Here is a 12,689-nt window from a genome sequence, read left to right as displayed (position 1 = left end):
ATTTATAGAACCACTTGTGTGGGTTCCAAGCTAAAAAACCCACTTAAGTGTATGTGGCTCATATCTTATGATATGCCAAAATCACTTAAGTGTGTGGTACCTTATCATATTTCATATTCTACTTAAGTACACTGTACCTTACGATGTTCTACAATTCACTTAAGTGCACCGTACCTTAAGGTGTTCCTTAGTTACTCTATCTCTCATCAATCCGTCCTTTTGCGTGTGACCCTGTAGGTTTTTGCGACATTAGCAATTATATTAAATCACGTATTTAACATAATAAATAGTGAGCGGTATCTAGCAACACATCACCGTTATCCAAGACACAAAAATGTCATGTGATCTGACAAATCCTTTTGTGATAATACTTATGTGTATAATTATCCTTTTGCCCTTATGTCTATATTGAACACAAGGCATAGACCGTGTCATCCTTGTCAAGTTCAATATTGGGCCCGTAGACATTTATCCTATTACGCAGGATGGACAAATTCCATCTAGACCACTCATGTTCCTCAACATGCTTCGTGGAGTACCCATCAATTGTCTTTATAGTAATCTAGTTACGCACAATGTTTGATCAGCAATAAGGCACTCGACTCTACATCTAGGGTCCATAGTGGTTTCAGGTCGAAGGGTGGTATACACCATTATCACCATGAGAATAACTTATGACACTTTGCATAACATTCTATATAGTATTCTCATAGCAGATCAATCCAGTATAAATATTACTTTTAATATTCATACATATGTTTAAGACTTGATAACTCCTTATCCATGATCTATGAGATGTGATCATCAATCTATATACATAATAGTCTTAATGTTTTAATGTTATCCCACTTTACAACAAAGCTCGACTACAAATACTTTAAGAATAACGTCTTTATGTTTAATGGGATCTGTCATACGGTGAACTGGACTTTTTTGTGGTTTTAATCGCAATGTCGCGGTTAGCAAGAGTCGCCACCGACTTTTCTTTTATCCAATAAGGAAAGGTGGAAAAGAACAGGAAAGACCTTAATTTAGATTTTGGGTTCGGGAGGTACATTATACAAAGGGAAGGTGTTAGCACCCTTTGTATCCATGGTTATCCATGGGCTCTTAATTGCTCGATCACTTATATTATTTTTGTCTGAAAAAAAGTGTTTGTGAATTGTTTAGAAAAATTGTTTTTGAAAAGAGAATTTAACTTTGTAATGATTCTTGTATGAATGTATACAAAGTGATTATCTCGTTTAGTTTTGAAAATTGTTTAGAAAAATATAACTCGGTAATGATTCTAGTATGAATGTATACCAAGTGGTGATTTTCTGAAGGTATTTTGAAAGGTGTGAGGTGTGAAAAAATGTTTTAGGTTGTGAGCCAGCAATTAAGAGTTATACCGACCCAAGGTCTTTATGAGTATTTCCTATCCTTATGAGGGTTATTATTGAGAAATAAGTAGTTTTATCCTTTGGATGTAAAAAGGGTCATCGTAGGGTCATCGATTGGTCATTGAAGGCAACAGTTACGAGGATACCTTAGCATTCGAAGGGACTATCATCTTTTAACCGTAGGCAACATCGGAGGGTCATCGAGGGACAAAGTTGTATATTCGAAGGCAACATCCGAGGGACTATAATTTATTTTATGATGATTTAACCGAAGGGTCTTTGCTAAGGGTATCCCCACGTTCGCGGGACATGACCGTAATATCGTAATCGTAAGGCAACAAAGAGAGGTCCAAGATCACTTATTCAAAGGCAAAGTTTTACAATTAATTAGACAATTAGGAGGAATTCTCCCACATTAAAATTATTAAAAATAATATATTAAAAATTAATACATTAGAAATTAATACATTAAAAATTAATTTAGGGTGAAACTCCACAAGGGTATCCCACAAATAAAGTGGAATACCTAGCCAATAACCTTTTCCTGGGATAGGTGAACCTTTACGAAACTCAAAAAAAAGAGACATGTCAGAACCAAATCAGGGTGCAATCGAAGATTACACCGGAAAAATATCGCAACAGTAAATAGGATAGGATGAATAATGCATGGCTATGATAAAAACATAAAAAAAAACAGACTAGAAAAATCAGGTACTGTCTCGTTCGCCTCTGCCTCGCCTAGCGAAGGCCAGGCGAATATTCGCCCCAGGCTCGCCTAGCGATGTGCTAGCGAGCGGCCACGGATTTTGAATTTGAAAACAGCCCCATGTTAGGAACCTTGAATTTTTATGGCATTTAATCACAGGAACAGCATGGTCAAACATTCAGGGTATTCAGGCATATTTAAATTCACATACGAAAGCAAATTATATATCAACATTTAATCATGATGCATTATATATGCAAATATGGCCAATTGAAAGTATAAACAATAGAGACACGCAAACCTGTTTGCCAATTCAAGGTTGAAGGGATTGACCACTTGTGGTATCGGAATGAGTTAGGCGGCGGGAATTGGGCGGCGATGGCTTCGGGGCGGATGAGCTGCCTTCAGGGTTTCTTTATTCTGAATTCTCCGGGTTGGCAGGGTTTCTATGCCAAAGTTTCTATCCGTCCTTCTCTGTTCTCTCTCTTTCTTTTTTCTCAAGGTTTTGTTCCAAGGAAACCTCAGAGTGTTTTGCTTCTCTTCCTTCTTTCTCCAGTGAATCTCCCAGTGTAACTCCAAGTCTAACTCCAAGTCCACTCCAAATGTCCTTTCCTCTACTGAAACTTCAGTATTTATAGACTAATTTCGTGGGTAATGGGCTTGGAATGAGGGAGACCCAAGTCCAAAATAATTTGTTATATTTTATTTATATATTTATTTAATTATTTAATTAATTAATTAATTAATTAATTAATTAATTAATTAATTAATTAATTAATTAATTAATTAATTAATTAATTAATTAATTAATTAAATTTATTTTATTTTATTTTTTTTTTTTTTTTCAGGAAAAATGATGGGTAAATTTTGGGGTATGACAGCTGCCCCTGTTCAATATTCTTGAACCGAGAGAGTTAGGATGGCGTGTATGTCATTCGTGGTCTGGAGGTGGAAGATTATTGAACACTAGAATGCCCCAAAAATTTGCACTTGAGAATCGACAATTGGTCTTGATGGAGATGGGCTTAAAGATGCCATCCGGGAGGTTTGATGACGAAAGCTTCAGATCGAGCCGTACATTAGGCCAATTTGAAGACATGGGTGCCACACGGGGTCGTACATTAGACCGAATAATGAGTCATCCATTAGGCTGCCGACTTCGCTGGGGAGTCGGAGTGTGTCATATGCTGTTGGGGATAAAGGATCAGAATGGACCATACGCTAGATCGTATCTGAGTTGAAGAGAGAGCCGTCCGTTAGGCTGAATCTGATGATGAAAGGGGTAGTCGTACACTAGACTACACTTCAGAAATGTACCGTACACTAGGTAGCATCTGAGTAGGGGAGTAGCCGTATACTAGACTACCATTCAGAAATGTACCTGTCCGAAGGTAGCATCTGAGAAAGGGAGTAGCCGTATACTGGACTACCATCCAGAAATGTACCTGTCCGAAGGTAGCATCTGGGAAAGGGAGTAGCCGTATACTGGACTACCATCCAGAAATGTACCTGTCCGAAGGTAGCATCTGGGAAAGGGAGTAGCCGTATACTAGACTACCATTCAGAAATGTACCTGTCCGAAGGTAGCATCTGGGAAAGGGAGTAGCCGTATACTGGACTACCATCCAGAAATGTACCTGTCCGAAGGTAGCATCTGGGAAAGGGAGTAGCCGTATACTAGACCACCATTCAGAAATGTACCTGTCCGAAGGTAGCATCTGAGTAAGGGAGTAGCTGTATACTGGACTACCATCCAGAAATGTACCTGTCCGAAGGTAGCATCTGGGAAAGGGAGTAGCCGTATACTAGACTACCATCCAGAAATGTACCTGTCCGAAGGTAGCATCTGGGAAAGGGGGTAGCCGTATACTAGACTATCATCCAGAAATGTACCTGTCCGAAGGTAGCATCTGGGAAAGGGAGTAGCCGTATACTGGACTACCATCCAGAAATGTACCTGTCCGAAGGTAGCATCTGGGAAAGGGAGTAGCCGTATACTGGACTACCATCCAGAAATGTACCTGTCCGAAGGTAGCATCTGGGAAAGGGAGCAGCCGTATACTAGACTACCATCCAGAAATGTACCTGTCCGAAGGTAGCATCTGGGAAAGGGAGTAGCCGTATACTGGACTATCATCCAGAAATGTACCTGTCCGAAGGTAGCATCTGGGAAAGGGAGTAGCCGTATACTGGACTACCATCCAGAAATGTACCTGTCCGAAGGTAGCATCTGGGAAAGGGAGTAGCCGTATACTAGACCACCATTCAGAAATGTACCTGTCCGAAGGTAGCATCTGAGTAAGGGAGTAGCTGTATACTGGACTACCATCCAGAGATATACCTGTCCGAAGGTAGCATCTGGGAAAGGGAGTAGCCGTATACTAGACTACCATCCAGAAATGTACCTGTCCGAAGGTAGCATCTGGGAAAGGGAGTAGCCGTATACTAGACTATCATCCAGAAATGTACCTGTCCGAAGGTAGCATCTGGGAAAGGGAGTAGCCGTATACTGGGCTACCATCCAGAAATGTACCTGTCCGAAGGTAGCATCTGGTCAGATGAAGGTCTAACTTGGTCGTGCATTAGACTGTACTTGAGTTGAAGAAGGTCAGAATGGATCGTACGCTAGATCGTATCTGAGTTGTTGAGGGTCAGAATGGATCGTCCGTTAGATCGTATCTGAGTTGAAGAAGGTCAGAATGGATCGTACGCTAGATCGTATCTGAGTTGTTGAAGGTCAGAATGGATCATACATTAGATCGTCTCTGAGTTGTCGAAGGTCAGAATGGATCGTATGCTAGATCGTATCTGAGTTGAAGGAGTCATATGTTGAGCTGAATCAGAATGAACCGTATGTTAGGCTGTATCTGTATACATTGTACTTGCAATAAATGTCTGGGATGGGCTTAAAGATGCCATCGCTAGGAGGATATCGAAGTGTTGTCAGAATGAATGTTCCCATGAATTGCATCTGGAATATGTATCTGAATCTTGTCTGTGATTGATAAAGGCGTCTGCCTGAATGAGCCTTTTACTTTGACTATATCAGGAGGATAATTAACCTGCAAAGAAAAGTTAGCTTTATGCCATGTCATGATGCATGAGATGTTTTATGCTTTCGAAAATAAATGTGAATGTTGTATGCATGCGTATGCTGTGAAATGATGTAATGAATGAGTTATGCGTATGAGAAGTTCTGCTTGGGGACTCTACTGGGGAAAATAAATCCCCATCTACTGATTGGAGATATTCGTGTTGAGGACCCTCTCTCGGCTGGGGGTTCTGATTTCTGTCTGATGGTAGAGATATTCAACAGAGCCTGGCTGGGGATGGATGAGATGATCAATCTGTCTGATGATGCCGACCTCTGTTGGGGAATAGCTGGCTGTGCCGGGGAATACTGCCAACTTCTTCTGGGGAAAAACAGGCTTGCTGGGGGAAGAGAATTGGTAGTGGATTCATTGGAAGCATGATTAGACCTTTTCCTTGATCCTGAAGTAGGGTAGTAATTGTTATTGCTATTCTATGCATGTATTTTGGTAAACATTGGTCATATTCAAATGCACATATTAATTCAAATTAAATCAATGGACATTTACGCAACCAAAACAGAAAAGTAAAAAACAAAAGCATCTTTTTTGAAAGAGGGTTGTATTGATTTTTGAAAGAAGGCCTATAAACAGGCAAATTGTGTACAAGGAGACAGAAATCCTAGTAAGAGGAAATTGTCAAAAACAAAGAGAAAGCTATGCAGAAAAAGTCCTATTGATTTTAAGTCTACTACTGCCATTATGTCTTCAAGCATCTCATCCCCTGCTGTCGGATAGAAGTGATTGGCTTGGTCAGTCCCTTGAACTTGGATGAAAGTTGACTGAGAACGGGACATAGTCATACGCTTTAATCCCTAATTTTTGCCTGGACCGCCTTTTCAGGTTTTCAGTCCACCAGGATACCCTTTTTTGCCCAAGCCACCTTTTCAGGTTTTCGACTTGCCGGGTGTACATTTTTTTATATATATCCCTAATTTTTGCCCGAACCCTTTCGGTTCGCCGGGATGCCCTTACTTTTGCCTAGATACGTCGATCTAGCGGGTCTTTTTCATGCGTAGTATTTTTTAACTATGTCCGCGTTCACGGGATGTGGGAAATCTTCGCCATCCACTGTAGCAAGTATCATGGCTCCAACAGAGAATACCTTCTTAACTACAAATGGCCCTTTGTACGTGGGAGTCCATTTGTCTCTGGGATCAGTTTGCGGTAGCACGATACGCTTGATTACCAAGTCGCCAATTTGATACACTTGTCGCTTGACCCTTTCGTTGAATGCCTGGGTCATGCGTTTCTGATATATCTGCCTATGACAAACAGCCGCGAGTCTCTTCAATCAAATTTATCTGATCGAGTCGAGTCTGAATCCGTTCCTCTTCATCTAAACCCGCCTCTTTCATGATTCTTAGCGAGGGAATCTGAACTTCCACTGGTAAGATGGCTTCCATTCCATAGACTAAAGAGAACGGAGCTGCCCCTGTCGAAGTGCGTACTGAAGTGCGATAGTCATGAAAAGCAAATGGTAACATCTCATGCCAGTCTTTGTACATTACTGTCATCTTTTGTATAAGCTTCTGGACATTGTTAGCAGCCTCTACGGCGCCGTTCATCCTTGGCCGGTACGGAGAAGAATTAGAGTGTTTTATTTTGAACCGCGTGCAGAGTTCAGTAACCGTCTTGTTGTTCAAATTAGCACTATTATCAGTGATAACTCTTTCAGGAGACAACAAGTTTCTCGAATAGATATTTGATAGAACCCATCTTAGAAATCAATAAAGTGGTATGATTCAACATGTACTGTCTTAGTCGGCGAGCAACCCAAGCCAAAGCGCAGCAAGCTTTCTCGAGCTATGAGTATCTTGTTTCACAGTCGGTACCTTTTGCTAAGGCGGTATATAGCATGCTCTTTTCGACCAGACTCGTCATGTTGCCCCAACACACCTCATTGGATTTTCTAACACAGTCAAATACATGATTAGAGGTCTTCCTTCAACTGGTGGTGTCAGAATTGGAGGTTCTTGGAGACACTTCTTGATTTTATCAAAAATTTCCTGACATTCATCATCTCTTGACTGTCCTCAGTAATTTGAAGATAGGTTTGCAAGTAGCAGTCAAGTAGGATATAAACCGGGCAATGTAATTCAAGTGCCCCAAGAGGCTTCTGACTTCTTTCTTGTCTACTTTTAGTACTCAGATCGACAGTTTCAATTGACTCCTCATGCGGCTGTATAGTCCTTTCTTCTTTCAGTAACAGTCTGGCAAGTTCTTCAGGTACTTCACAATCTTCCTCACTTCCATCTTCGGCTTGGTAGATCGGATTTTCGAAGTCATAATGAACAGTAGCAGAACTATTATCAACAGGATCCAGAGTGGATGTGGATACGCAATTTGTTACGTGAGTGTGTGCAAGAAAGCATAGCTTATTTGAAAAATGACAGGAAAGATAAAGAGCGCAATATTTGAATGCAAAAAGTCCATTGATTTATTGAATATGAATATGCTTATGAGAATGACAAAACATTTAACCAAATTTGATACATTGAATAAACAACAAACAATTACTCCTGACTAAAGGAAGTTGGAATAGTGTCTTCAGCCTTCCAATTATCCAAGTTGCAATCGCTATTCACATCTTCTACAGCATTAACAGTCTTGTCATGATCGGGCATAGGAGCAGTGATGACATTAGGAATATTCAGAGGATCAAATTCAAATTCCCCAGTGTCGATCATATCCTGAATCTTGTTCTTCAGCGACCAGCAATCATTCGTATCATGCTCGGGGCTATCGGAGTGATAGGCACACCTGGCGTTGGGATTATAACGAGGAGAAGTAGTGTTGGGTTTTGCAGGAGGATCTCTGAGGGTAATTAAATTTACTTTTAGCATACCCTGCAGTGCTTGTGCTAAAGTCATATTGATCTTCGTAAACTGCCTTCTTCCCGGGTTAATGTGCCTCACAGATTTCTTGTCCTTTTTCTTCTTGAGCAAGAGAGTCTTCAGTTCCTCCTGCCCCTTGGATAAGTTCAAGATCATCTCCTGGAGTTGAGCATTCTGAGCCTGGAGATCTTTGACAGTTTGTTCGAGGTCCATTTTTCTGTTTGAAGGAAAACCGTGAGAATACTGATCCTTTTAGAGTACCTGTTATGCAATGTCATGTTATGCTATGCAATGTATGAAATGTTTTCAAGGACTTTTGGAATTTAATTTTGCATAAACTACCAAAAAAGAAAGCCACTTTTATTAATAATATTTGATTAATATTCATTATAATAAGAAGTAAAATACAATAAAAGCTCAGGTCTCCCAGGGACGACTTCTTTTTGGGCGAAGATATGTATTGAGTCTTCGTTCCTCATTAAGCTGGCCGGTGAGTTCTAACACCTTCTTCCTTGTAGCACAGAACTGGGCTTCAAAAGTATCCCTTTCCTCTCTCAACTGGATCCAGGACTTCTTTAACTCTTCAACATCGGTAGGCATATCTGGATAAGGAACGATCTGAGGAGTACCTCCTTCAGCTTCTGGTTCAACAATCAGTGGTCCGACTGCCAGATATGGCATGACAAGTTCACGAGCTCTTGTGCGGACCCATCTGAGATAAGGTTCCATAGGAATAGAGTTTTTCTGTCCTAAAGTACTTCTTTTCACCATGCCCCAAGCTCGCACAAATCTTTGACGGAGACCTTGGGAATCGTTATCATAGTCAAACACCGTGCCTTGTATAATTATTTCATGTGGACCATCTCTTCGAGCACAACCAAACTGACGTAGGGCTAAAGCAGGATTATAAGTAATACCTCCTCTTATCCCCATGAGTGGTACATTAGGGAATTCTCCACAACGGTCAATGATGATATTGTTTTCTTTGAAATGAGGACACCAACGGATGTCTGAGTGGGAGAGCGACATTATCCTTTGAGACCATCTCGAACTTTGCTCATTCTTCAAGACTGACTGAGGAAGGTGCGAAATAAACCACCTGGATAATAAAGGTATGCAACACATGAGAGTCCCTTGCCTCTTCATAGTACGAGTGTGAAGGGAATGCAGAATGTCGCCGAGCAAGGTAGGCACAGGGTTACGAGCGAGAAATATCTGAATAGCATTCATATCTATGAATTGATCTGGATTAGGGAATAACACCAAACCATAGATTAGTAATGCTAGAATCTCCTCGAAAGCATGGACATTCATGACTTTTAAGAATTCTCGGGCCTTATTCATCAGAAATTTGGCAAGTAAACCCTTAACTCCACTTCTTGTTACCCAATTAGCTTCAATATCTGACTTTGTCATGTGTAAAGCTGCGGCAACTTTTTCGGACCTCGGAATCTTTTCTAAACCACTGAAAGGTATTTGATCAAGAATAGGTATCCCAAGCAGCTGGGAAAATTCTTCTAATGTGGGCACCAACTGATAATCTGGGAATGTGAAGCAATGATGTTCAGGATCGAAGAACTGGAATAGGACTCTCATCATATCTTCTTTGAAACCAGTGGTAACCAAATCGAGGAGAGGACCATGCTTTTTGACGAACTGAGCCTGATCAGGAAGTTCTGACACTAAATCCTTGAGTTGAGGAGAGATGACTACAAAATTTATCCGGATAGTCTTCCTGGGAGCCATAGCCTTACAAAATAGAGCCAAGTTAAATCCCTAAGTCCTCGAAGTGATTAGTGCAATGTCATAATGTTATGATGTTATGATGTTATGATGTTATGATGTTATGATGTTATGATATTATGATATTAAACAAATAACAAGCATAAGCAAGTCATACAACAATCATTCCTAGGTTTTAAGGCTTGCATGAGTTCCATAGGTAAGTACCCTCCCCACTGAAGTTTGGTGGGTTCAACCTGTCTTAGAATAGTAACCGGGTTCTAGAAGGATCTCAAATCATTGACCTTTCCTTAAGTCCACTTCAGTGCAACACCAAGTGGTTGACCGAAGCTTCCCTAAAGTCCAATCTCAAAGAGTGTAGTATCGAGTCTCAACCAACTCCAGTCGGAACCGAAGCCAGTTATCTCACTACTTTCTAATGGCCAGGATGAGTCAATTAGGGTTCTAAAGGTCTGGTTAATGCTTTTATGACACCACGCGAATGCCAAATATTTCCTCAACTAACATGAGGAACATCAGGACATCCAAAGTGCCACATTAACCGTAGCCATCATTTTGACCATTCCAGTATACGCCGGACAGTCGCGATGATCTCTTGCTACTTACCTAAGGTACACTAGATCCGGGTGTAGGATCTTTCACTCAAGCATAACATACCCAAGCAATCCCTTAAAAATAAATCAGACAAATTGAATAAGTGATCTTGTTTTTAAGGTAACCTCTCTTTTTAAGGGTCCCCAGTAGAGTCGCCAGTTCTGTCATACGGTGAACTGGACTTTTTTGTGGTTTTAATCGCAATGTCGCGGTTAGCAAGAGTCGCCACCGACTTTTCTTTTATCCAATAAGGAAAGGTGGAAAAGAACAGGAAAGACCTTAATTTAGATTTTGGGTTCGGGAGGTACATTATACAAAGGGAAGGTGTTAGCACCCTTTGTATCCATGGTTATCCATGGGCTCTTAATTGCTCGATCACTTATATTATTTTTGTCTGAAAAAAAGTGTTTGTGAATTGTTTAGAAAAATTGTTTTGAAAAGAGAATTTAACTTTGTAATGATTCTTGTATGAATGTATACAAAGTGATTATCTCGTTTAGTTTTGAAAATTGTTTAGAAAAATATAACTCGGTAATGATTCTAGTATGAATGTATACCAAGTGGTGATTTTCTGAAGGTATTTTGAAAGGTGTGAGGTGTGAAAAAATGTTTTAGGTTGTGAGCCAGCAATTAAGAGTTATACCGACCCAAGGTCTTTATGAGTATTTCCTATCCTTATGAGGGTAAAACTGTCTTTATTATTGAGAAATAAGTAGTTTTATCCTTTGGATGTAAAAAGGGTCATCGTAGGGTCATCGATTGGTCATTGAAGGCAACAGTTACGAGGATACCTTAGCATTCGAAGGGACTATCATCTTTTAACCGTAGGCAACATCGGAGGGTCATCGAGGGACAAAGTTGTATATTCGAAGGCAACATCCGAGGGACTATAATTTATTTTATGATGATTTAACCGAAGGGTCTTTGCTAAGGGTATCCCCACGTTCGCGGGACATGACCGTAATATCGTAATCGTAAGGCAACAAAGAGAGGTCCAAGATCACTTATTCAAAGGCAAAGTTTTACAATTAATTAGACAATTAGGAGGAATTCTCCCACATTAAAATTATTAAAATAATATATTAAAATTAATACATTAGAAATTAATACATTAAAAATTAATTTAGGGTGAAACTCCACAAGGGTATCCCACAAATAAAGTGGAATACCTAGCCAATAACCTTTTCCTGGGATAGGTGAACCTTTACGAAACTCAAAAAAAAGAGACATGTCAGAACCAAATCAGGGTGCAATCGAAGATTACACCGGAAAAATATCGCAACAGTAAATAGGATAGGATGAATAATGCATGGCTATGATAAAAACATAAAAAAAAACAGACTAGAAAAATCAGGTACTGTCTCGTTCGCCTCTGCCTCGCCTAGCGAAGGCCAGGCGAATATTCGCCCCAGGCTCGCCTAGCGATGTGCTAGCGAGCGGCCACGGATTTTGAATTTGAAAACAGCCCCATGTTAGGAACCTTGAATTTTTATGGCATTTAATCACAGGAACAGCATGGTCAAACATTCAGGGTATTCAGGCATATTTAAATTCACATACGAAAGCAAATTATATATCAACATTTAATCATGATGCATTATATATGCAAATATGGCCAATTGAAAGTATAAACAATAGAGACACGCAAACCTGTTTGCCAATTCAAGGTTGAAGGGATTGACCACTTGTGGTATCGGAATGAGTTAGGCGGCGGGAATTGGGCGGCGATGGCTTCGGGGCGGATGAGCTGCCTTCAGGGTTTCTTTATTCTGAATTCTCCGGGTTGGCAGGGTTTCTATGCCAAAGTTTCTATCCGTCCTTCTCTGTTCTCTCTCTTTCTTTTTTCTCAAGGTTTTGTTCCAAGGAAACCTCAGAGTGTTTTGCTTCTCTTCCTTCTTTCTCCAGTGAATCTCCCAGTGTAACTCCAAGTCTAACTCCAAGTCCACTCCAAATGTCCTTTCCTCTACTGAAACTTCAGTATTTATAGACTAATTTCGTGGGTAATGGGCTTGGAATGAGGGAGACCCAAGTCCAAAATAATTTGTTATATTTTATTTATATATTTATTTAATTATTTAATTAATTAATTAATTAATTAATTAATTAATTAATTAATTAATTAATTAAATTTTTTTTTTTTTTTTTTTTTTTTTTCAGGAAAAATGATGGGTAAATTTTGGGGTATGACAGCTGCCCCTGTTCAATATTCTTGAACCGAGAGAGTTAGGATGGCGTGTATGTCATTCGTGGTCTGGAGGTGGAAGATTATTGAACACTAGAATGCCCCAAAAATTTGCACTTGAGAATCGACAATTGGTCTTGATGGAGATGGGCTTAA

Source organism: Lathyrus oleraceus, chromosome 7, assembly GCF_024323335.1.
Source record: "Lathyrus oleraceus cultivar Zhongwan6 chromosome 7, CAAS_Psat_ZW6_1.0, whole genome shotgun sequence".
NCBI lineage: Eukaryota > Viridiplantae > Streptophyta > Magnoliopsida > Fabales > Fabaceae > Lathyrus > Lathyrus oleraceus.
This window is presented reverse-complemented; position numbering follows the sequence as displayed.